Raw genomic sequence first — 9,994 nt, 5'->3', positions numbered from 1 at the left:
TATCACATTTTACTAATATGAAATTGCACACAAAGTTGCACGGTGTTACATTTTATTGCAGTAGAAGTGTCTTAGCTCTTCAATATATATTGTATGCCCAATTTTTCAGGTCTCTTCTGTTCCAGGGGCATTGGACAGCACTCCAGCAATGGCTCCGCAGTTAGACTTTCCACCGCTGCTATTCATATCTGCGACAGTGGTAATAACAGAGACGTTCGCCTGGAAACAAGAGAACACTGGGGTTACCTCACTGGCAGGGAGTCTAGGTGCTTCGGGTTCCCCTCCCAATTCAAGTCAGGGGTGAATAATTAGACTTTACTGGTTGGGGGAATCTGTACTTTTAAATGAACCTTGTAACATTTTTGAAAGAAATACTTAAGTCAAGTATCCCCCCCCCCCCCCCTCCCTGTCCAGGAATCCGTTCTATGTAACTTTACAGAAAATACTTAATTTGAAAACCTTTCTCTACGGGCACTACCCAGCATGCCATGGGGTCACTGTTGGCTACACAATATCCTGCTTATCTCTTAAGTTTAGGATGTTGCACACAGTAGAGGCAGCCATGTTGTCCACCGAACCCATATGCAATCGATTCACTAGTTTCTTATATTGAACGAGAAGGGGCTGCAAGTTTATGGTAACAGGTATATGTATATATAATAACCAAATGGCACAAGTATAATCTACTGTATGACAGCCAAGAAGCTGTCAATCAGTCCACGTGGTTCTTTCTGCTAAGTACATGTTATGGATGTTCGTGTCATTCTTGCAATATCTACAGGACAAAAAAATAATTAACACATTAAAATAACCTCTGTCACCGCTGCTGTGTTTCCTATGTGCATGCACTCTCCTCCTGCATGGTTGATGTTTCCTGCGCGGAGAACTTTTGGAAACCATCTTGTTGATGTCTCTGTGTACTTGACAATAGGTTGGCTAAGCCAGAGATGATGATTGTTGTCTCATACGATGTACAGCGGTCTCTGCTATCACCTGCTGTTCTAGAAGAGCTGACCACTTTTTCAGGTCAATATTTATTCAGCCCTGGCTTGTAACTGGTGGTCCCAATAGCCAGGCTTAATGCCATTATGACATAATGTGACCTCAGTACTGATTAGCAGTCAGTGGGGGGTATAGTGACCATCAGCCATAATAAAACTTGCCTGGTGTAGTAGCAACCAATTAGCTATAAGCGGTCTATAACAGTGTTGGCTAACCTGTGACACTCCAGGTATTGTGAAACTACAAGTCCCAGCATGCTTTGCCAATATATAGCAGCTTACAGCTGGAAAGGTATGCTGGGACTTGTAGTTTCAGAAACACCTGGAGTGTCACAGGTTAGCCACACAGGTGTAGAGCATGATCATGAAAAGGTCTCATTGGTTGCTATGAATTACTGTCTGTGTTGTTTCTCCTGTGTTAGTAAATACTTCCTGATATATTAATGTGGGTGTGGCCAGCTTGAAGCTTTACCCTGTGTAGCATTGCTATAGGTTACTAATAAGAGAATTATTCATACTGTCTAGTGCAAGGACAGAACTAACTGGCGTACAGCCACTACAGGACCCTTCCCAGGTATTCGCTACCCCTGAGGCCCCTGTTCTGGTGTTTGGAGAGTAGAGAGACAGGGGTCTGGGGGGCAAGAATGGCCTACCCAAATTTTGCTTTGGGACCTGGTGATGCACTGAACCACCCCTGGTCTAGAGCAACGTTATCCTAGAACAAAATTTAAAAATGTTCCACGATTTGCTGGGTGGGTACATGTGTTTCTTGCTGATAGCAGTCTGGGTGCATTTTGAATTGCTTGCCCATGCGTGATATGATTGGGAACGCGTAAAGCCAAATTCCGCTGGTAATAGGTGCAAAATTTTGCCGCCAAGTGCTGAACGAGACAAATATTTTGGAAAATGTTGCTCAAAACATGCAAATAGTGAAAGACGAACTGATGTCCATTCATTGTCCTGACCGAGCCAACAGCATAATGCCCATCTGCTAGCCCTGTTCCCACTCATGCATTCTACACCAAGCCTATATGTGAGAGATGTACTGGACAGGGGCAGATCCAGATGGTGGAGTGCAAGGCACCCAGAAACCCCCCAACCCATCCTTACACCATTGTCAATTCCAGATGTATGCTTTTTTTTTTTTTTTTTACAAGAAGTGCAGAGGATGTGACCACGTGATAGGCTGTAGATGCAGTTTTATCACGTGACCCATGCAATTATTACTCGGGTCTCGTGATGTCATAATGGCAGTGGGCACAACTTAGTTGCTGGGATTTCCCAACCAAAGGTCTACAAGAGCTGAACAAAAATAGCACTGACATCCATATGGCTCGTAGACAACAGCGCCCTCGTAAAATGAGATCAAGAAGAAGGTTAATTGCGTTCAAAAGAACAAGAGGTAGGGCTAACTCATCTTAATCATTATTATTGTATTACTGCTTCATACCACACGACTTTTCTAATACTCTTAGCGGGACCAAGTATCATAATGGGGCAAGTTATGGTGGGGAGTGGCCACACACACACTGGGGGCGTGCCTAGTGCTTCTAGTATGCAGAGGGGTGCTGGAAGTTCCAACATGGCTGCTTCCAACATTCCGAGGGGTGGTGAACGTTCCAACACTGCTACTTCCAACATTCCGAGGGGTGGTGAACGTTCCAACATTGCTCCTTCCAACATTCCGAGGGGTGGTGAACGTTCCAACACTGCTACTTCCAACATTCCGAGGAGTGGTGAACGTTCCAACATTGCTCCTTCCAACATTCCGAGGGGTGGTGAACGTTCCAACACTGCTACTTCCAACATTCCGAGGAGTGGTGAACGTTCCAACATTGCTCCTTCCAACATTCCGAGGGGTGGTGGACGTTCCAACACTGCTACTTCCAACATTCCGAGGAGTGGTGAACGTTCCAACATTGCTCCTTCCAACATTCCGAGGGGTGGTGAACATTCCAACACTGCTACTTCCAACTTCAACATTATCCCTCAAATTGGGACTGTCCTCAAAAATTGGTACAGTTGGACGGTTTGCTGCTTTGAAAGACGTGGGGATGAATTAAGCATCTATGACATCTGCTTTCAACAAAAAAAAATATCTTCGGAGATGGGCTGTCCTCCACTAGTGATGTCTTTTTTTAAAAAAATACCAAGCAAATGTATAATTGTGTCAATTAAATACTAATACACAACAATATATATTTTTTATTTATTTAAAATGCAGACAACCTACAAACAGTGGAGGCGGCCATCTTTTACGTGAACCAATATGCAGCCTATCAATTCACTAGGAGACTGATAAGAATTGAGACATTGTGTATCCTTAAGGAATAAACCATAAAAACTTGATATTATCCCATAAAAGGGTTATATAGATGATCAAAATAAAAATGCAGGCGTGTCGCTTAACTCATATGTGACAAGCAGTGTGAGTCGTACTGTCATGACTGGAGCCTTACACTTGCTCTGTTTTACAATCCGCCATCCTGGTGCTTTTCAAAACCAAATATTAAATATGCATTTAATTCACCTGTGTCCACGCCCCCAGTCCACTGAAGCCACGCCACATTTAAGCCATGACAATAACCTGAATCTGACAGGCCACGTCCCTGTTTAGCCATGACAATACCCATAATCTGATAGGACACGCCCAATTTAGCCATGACAATACCCATAATCTGATAGGACACGCCCAATTTAGCCATGACAATACCCATAATCTGATAGGACACGCCCAATTTAGCCATGACAATACCCATAATCTGATAGGACACACCCAATTTAGCCATGACAATACTCATAATCTGATAGGACACGCCCAATTTAGCCATGACAATACCCATAATCTGATAGGACACGCCCAATTTAGCCATGACAATACCCATAATCTGATACGAAACGCCAAATTTAGCCATGACAATACCCATAATCTGACACGCCACGCCCTTTTGTCATGGAAAATATGGAATGTTGAGTATACATACTATATATAAGCATAGCAGCCTAGGTATTAGCCTCTGAGGAAGCGCACTGTGGGGTCTGAAGCTAGTAAGACAATTAGCTATCTTGCTGACCTAACCTCCTTATTACCTCTCAATAACACCCAAAAAAAGTTTTCTTCTATTTGAACGAAGCTTCAGCGCAGTTCCGTTTGCCAGCATGACTGCGACCACTCTATGAACCTTTGATTATTCATACTACTACAAACATACTTCCAATTGCTGATTTTAGGGCCACAGTTTTGCAAAAATTAATCTCAACACTGACGGTGACAAGAGCTGATATGGTGGTTGTGATTGTGAGGAGTTGAAATAATTTAACACAGGCCTGTCCAACGTGCGGCCCTCCAGATGTTGTGAAACTACAAGTCCCAGCATGCCCTTCCAGCTATCAACAGGTTGTCTACTAGCAAAGCATGCTGGGGCTTGAAGTTTCACAACACCTGGAGGGCCGCAGGTTGGACAGGCCTGATTTAACACATTGCAAAAATCCAGTCAGACATCATAAGGATATAACAAGTGATATATCTGCGGTGATAAGGGAACGTGAGACATTTATTGTTGCAAAATGTGATTTCATGATGCAAGTTGTATTTTTTTAGTTCATTAGACTCTTCGCTTATCAATGTGCCAGTACACTGAAGGCAGATATTTTGTAGGCACAAATAAACATAATGGCTGCCTTCAATGTGTGTATGTGACGGGTCCATTTTCTTTTTTATGGGAACTGAAATAACACATTGGTTTGTTTTTTTTGCATTATAAATAACAATATGTTATTTTCCAGGAAGGGGCAACCGGTATTATTTCCACTACAGGATGTTGGGATAGAGGAAAATCTTGTTCCAAGGACTCCAGTCGCCCTTCATATGCAACAGTAGCAGCGTCCGTTGCTGAAGACTTATGTTCTGTGGGACAAAAGGGCCAGGAAATTTGCAAGACCATCAATAAAATAAAAAATACTTCCAATGTCTCATGTGTGTCCTGACATGGGTCAAATATGTGAAAAATGTTGAGGTACAAGGGCTATAGGTTATTAAATAATATGACTGTATATATTTCATCATCATCATCAGCTATTTATATGGCGCCACTAATTCCTCAGCGCTGTAGAGAACTCACTCACATCAGTCCCTGCCCCATTGGAGCTTACAGTCTAAATTCCCTAACACACACACCAATTTGTTAGCAGCCAATTAACCTACCAGTATGTTTTTGGAAGCTCCAATGGCAAGCTCTGATGTGAATTACTACATATTCTCTGTACAGCGCTGCGGATTATGGTGGGCTATATAATTAAACAATAATTATAATAATTTATTATTGTACCTGAAAAGTAATTTTAGATTTTTTTTTCAAGAACATTTAGGATTTTCTTGCCCTCAGCCAGGACATGCTGTGCTTTGTAGTTCCACAACACTGAAGAGTCGGAGGCACTGATAAGAGTCAAATGTCATTGACCCGATTCTGGTGGGGCAATCAGTAATGACTTTGTTCCAACAGCAAAGTATTGTTGGGATGTAATTATAACCCGCATCACACTATACTGCTTACTAAGGGCAAACATGCACAGTGGGAGGAGGGCTGGGAAAGGAGAAATACAGACAACCTAACAATTAGGGAAGTACGTGGAGGAGCACAGGATCCAAGCACCCGGGGGAGGAGCAGAGATCAGGCGGCGCTCTGTGCACAGGAACTAAACAGCGTCCGCATGTCAGCAGGAATCGGGGCCGTCTCGATCTCCCACCCAAAATTATGACTTCACTGGTGCCTGAGCTGCTTTATAGCATCAGACTGGCCCACCAGATGATAGGAGGATGCTTTTGCCTCAGCACCAGGGAGAGATATGGTATAGAAGGCTCTGTACCTCTCTACTGCTAGAGATTTGGGCATCTTCATTGTATTGCCACCATAAATTTGGAGGTCTACATAGTACAGCCAACAGAGATTTGCATAGTGGCCGCTAAAACGGTCTGTACAGTCCCTGATCTTATCCAATAATTTTCGGAAAGATGTTAACTGTGTTGTAGATGGAACTTGAAATAGAGCAGAGGTTGTTCCTCTTGTGATCAGTTGATGAGGGATGGATATTTTTACATGTGTATATTCGTCACGTGTGGTCGAGTTTCCTACAAACGTGTTGAGAGTGAAATGTATTCCTCAAAATCATGTTTGTTATAGATGTTCCACAGCGATCATTTTAATTGTTTTCAGAATGACGGTGTTCTTCATATAATTTGCCTGACCTTGGAAGATGTTTCCTTCACGCAGTATTCGAAAAGAATTCATCTCTCCCGATATAGGAAAGTAGTGTCCTGCATCTCACCAAGCTTCCATGGCAGTTGCAATGGCCACTCCTACGTGTCCTCATCGTGGACACAGATGTCCGTGTGCCGACGCAATGTCCCATGTCTCACGTTTTTTTATTAAATTTCATGCATCCAAATTCAAAACTGCTCTTTAATTACTTTTTAATGCATTTACATATTTTCAACGTTTTATATTAAATACCAGAAATAAAATATCTTCTGAATAACATATTTTACAATCAAGATTTTTGTTGAATTATGGTGACAATTTTAGACCAATTTTATGTTTCACTCAGGTGTATCACATGACTGATCACATAGGTATACAGTATTTATGGTGGGCATGCTTTGACCAATTGGGACGCAAGACCGTGGTGGGGACTCTCCAATCAGCTGTCACCTCATCCTACTTAGTGGTCAGTTACCTTGATAAAATGTTTCCTATCAGACGGAAGGATAAGAGTGTAAATTGTGTTTAATATAACCTTCTTCACCCAGGTTTTACACATATTATTATTATTATTATTATTATTAATAACAGCACCTTAAAGATAGCAAAGAAGAAGACAGTACATGATATAACAGTACAATACAGTAAACAAATAACACTATAACTTTTGCACTACTGGGGTACAAGGGGTATATTCAGGCTGTAACCGGTGCCCATTAGCGTGGGTGCAACTAGCAGTTTTAGAGCTACTGAAAGAGGTGTAATGACAATGGAGTAGAGACAATGGGCAGAGAGTCCAAGGAGGAGGTGCGCAATGTAGCTGGTGAGCAGAAGTTATAGGTCATGAGAACAGGAGGGAAGAGGGCCCTGATCACAAGAGCTTACAATCTAAAGGGGAAGGGGCAGATGACTGACACATGGGGAAGTAGAGTCAATGGGCAGAGAGCCCAAGGAGGGGGTGCGCAGTGTAGCTGTGAGCAAAAGTTATAGGTCATGAGAACAGGAGGAAAGAAGGCCCTGATCACAAGAGCTTACAATCTAAAGGGAAAGGGGCAGACATATGATTGACACATGGGTGACTTGCAGCTGAGGAGCGACGGCTGTTCCGTCACACACCATGCGCTCCAGCGCCACCTATCGGTAGTTGGTGGAACAGCAGTATGACGTACATGGAGGACCGATCTTTCCAGATTCCCCAACATACAGAGGACGTGTCACCGACCTCACCCTGGGCAGACTGACCTCGTCCTCCTCCGTGGTGTTATCCAGCCCCCGCACTGCCCGCCAGGGCATGGGCCCTCACAGCCAGCGCTTGGCCTACGGTCGGCGCTGAATAAACTACAACTTCCATGATGCTCCGCGGCCGCTCAGAAAAACAGATTAAACGATCTAGATATCAAACCCGCACTTTGTGTGATGTATGACACTAAAGACAGAAAGGGACACAATACATAATTAATTTCGTTTTGTTTCTCTGCAGTTTGACGATGTGGGGGTCAGAGGTCGGAGTTGTGCCAGCGCTATAACCATCACACATGCCCCCCCTGTGCCAGCGCTATAACCATCACACATCCCCCCCTGTGCCAGCGCTATAACCATCACACATGCCCCCCCTGTGCCAGCGCTATATCACACATGCCCCCCCTGTGCCAGCGCTATATCACACATGCCCCCTGTGCCAGCGCTATAACCATCACACATGCCCCCCTGTGCCAGCGCTATAACCATCACACATGTCCCCTGTGCCAGCGCTATAACCATCACACATGTCCCCTGTGCCAGCGCTATAACCATCACACATGTCCCCTGTGCCAGCGCTATAACCATCACACATCCCCCCCTGTGCCAGCGCTATAACCATCACACATGCCCCCCTGTGCCAGCGCTATAACCATCACACATCCCCCCCTGTGCCAGCGCTATAACCATCACACATGCCCCCCCTGTGCCAGCGCTATATCACACATGCCCCCCCTGTGCCAGCACTATATCACACATGCCCCCTGTGCCAGCGCTATAACCATCACACATGCCCCCTGTGCCAGCGCTATAACCATCACACATGCCCCCCTGTGCCAGCGCTATAACCATCACACATGTCCCCTGTGCCAGCGCTATAACCATCACACATGTCCCCTGTGCCAGCGCTATAACCATCACACATGTCCCCTGTGCCAGCGCTATAACCATCACACATCCCCCCCTGTGCCAGCGCTATAACCATCACACATCCCCCCCTGTGCCAGCGCTATAACCATCACACATCCCCCCCTGTGCCAGCGCTATAACCATCACACATGTCCCCTGTGCCAGCGCTATAACCATCACACATGTCCCCTGTGCCAGCGCTATAACCATCACACATGCCCCCCTGTGCCAGCGCTACAACCATCACACATGCCCCCCCTGTGCCAGCGCTATAACCATCACACATGCCCCCCCTGTGCCAGCGCTATAACCATCACACATGCCCCCCCTGTGCCAGCGCTATAACCATCACACATGCCCCCCCTGTGCCAGCGCTATAACCATCACACATGCCCCCCCTGTGCCAGCGCTATAACCATCACACATGCCCCCCCTGTGCCAGCGCTATAACCATCACACATGTCCCCTGTGCCAGCGCTATAACCATCACACATGTCCCCTGTGCCAGCGCTATAACCATCACACATCCCCCCCTGTGCCAGCGCTATAACCATCACACATGTCCCCTGTGCCAGCGCTATAACCATCACACATGTCCCCTGTGCCAGCGCTATAACCATCACACATGTCCCCTGTGCCAGCGCTATAACCATCACACATGTCCCCTGTGCCAGCGCTATAACCATCACACATGTCCCCTGTGCCAGCGCTATAACCATCACACATGCCCCCCTGTGCCAGCGCTATAACCATCACACATCCCCCCCTGTGCCAGCGCTATAACCATCACACATGCCCCCCCTGTGCCAGCGCTATAACCATCACACATCCCCCCCTGTGCCAGCGCTACAACCATCACACATGCCCCCCCTGTGCCAGCGCTATAACCATCACACATGCCCCCCCTGTGCCAGCGCTATAACCATCACACATGCCCCCCCTGTGCCAGCGCTATAACCATCACACATGCCCCCCCTGTGCCAGCGCTATAACCATCACACATGCCCCCCCTGTGCCAGCGCTATAACCATCACACATGCCCCCCCTGTGCCAGCGCTATAACCATCACACATGCCCCCTGTGCCAGCGCTATAACCATCACACATCCCCCCCTGTGCCAGCGCTATAACCATCACACATCCCCCCCTGTGCCAGCGCTACAACCATCACACATCCCCCCCTGTGCCAGCGCTACAACCATCACACATCCCCCCCGTGCCAGCGCTACAACCATCACACATCCCCCCCTGTGCCAGCGCTATAACCATCACACATGCCCCCCTGTGCCAGCGCTATAACAATCACACATGTCCCCTGTGCCAGCGCTATAACAATCACACATGCCCCCCTGTGCCAGCGCTATAACCATCACACATGCCCCCCTGTGCCAGCGCTATAACCATCACACATGTCCCCCGTGCCAGCGCTATAACCATCACACATCCCCCCCGTGCCAGCGCTATAACCATCACACATCCCCCCCCTGTGCCAGCGCTATATCACACATGCCCCCCCTGTGCCAGCGCTATATCACACATGCCCCCTGTGCCAGCGCTATAACCATCACACATGCCCCCCTGTGCCAGC

General features: G+C 46.5%; 2 long non-coding RNA genes across 2 annotated transcripts; one reads left to right on the top strand and one right to left on the bottom strand.

The window, feature by feature from the left end:
* Positions 1-35: 35 nt before the first annotated feature.
* LOC142108205 (uncharacterized) lies at positions 36-2,665 on the bottom strand. Its single transcript, XR_012680119.1, has 2 exons — positions 813-2,665; positions 36-219 (listed from the first exon to the last, which is right to left on the bottom strand). It is a non-coding gene; the product is annotated as an uncharacterized LOC142108205 (long non-coding RNA).
* LOC142108203 (uncharacterized) lies at positions 2,179-4,973 on the top strand. Its single transcript, XR_012680118.1, has 2 exons — positions 2,179-2,403; positions 4,788-4,973. It is a non-coding gene; the product is annotated as an uncharacterized LOC142108203 (long non-coding RNA).
* The last annotated feature ends 5,021 nt before the right edge of the window (positions 4,974-9,994 follow it).

The sequence above is a fragment of the Mixophyes fleayi genome, chromosome 12, assembly GCF_038048845.1.
Source record: "Mixophyes fleayi isolate aMixFle1 chromosome 12, aMixFle1.hap1, whole genome shotgun sequence".
In the NCBI taxonomy this organism is placed as follows: Eukaryota; Metazoa; Chordata; class Amphibia; order Anura; family Limnodynastidae; genus Mixophyes; species Mixophyes fleayi.
Note: the sequence above shows the minus strand (reverse complement) of the source record. Positions and strands in the feature narration are given on the sequence as shown.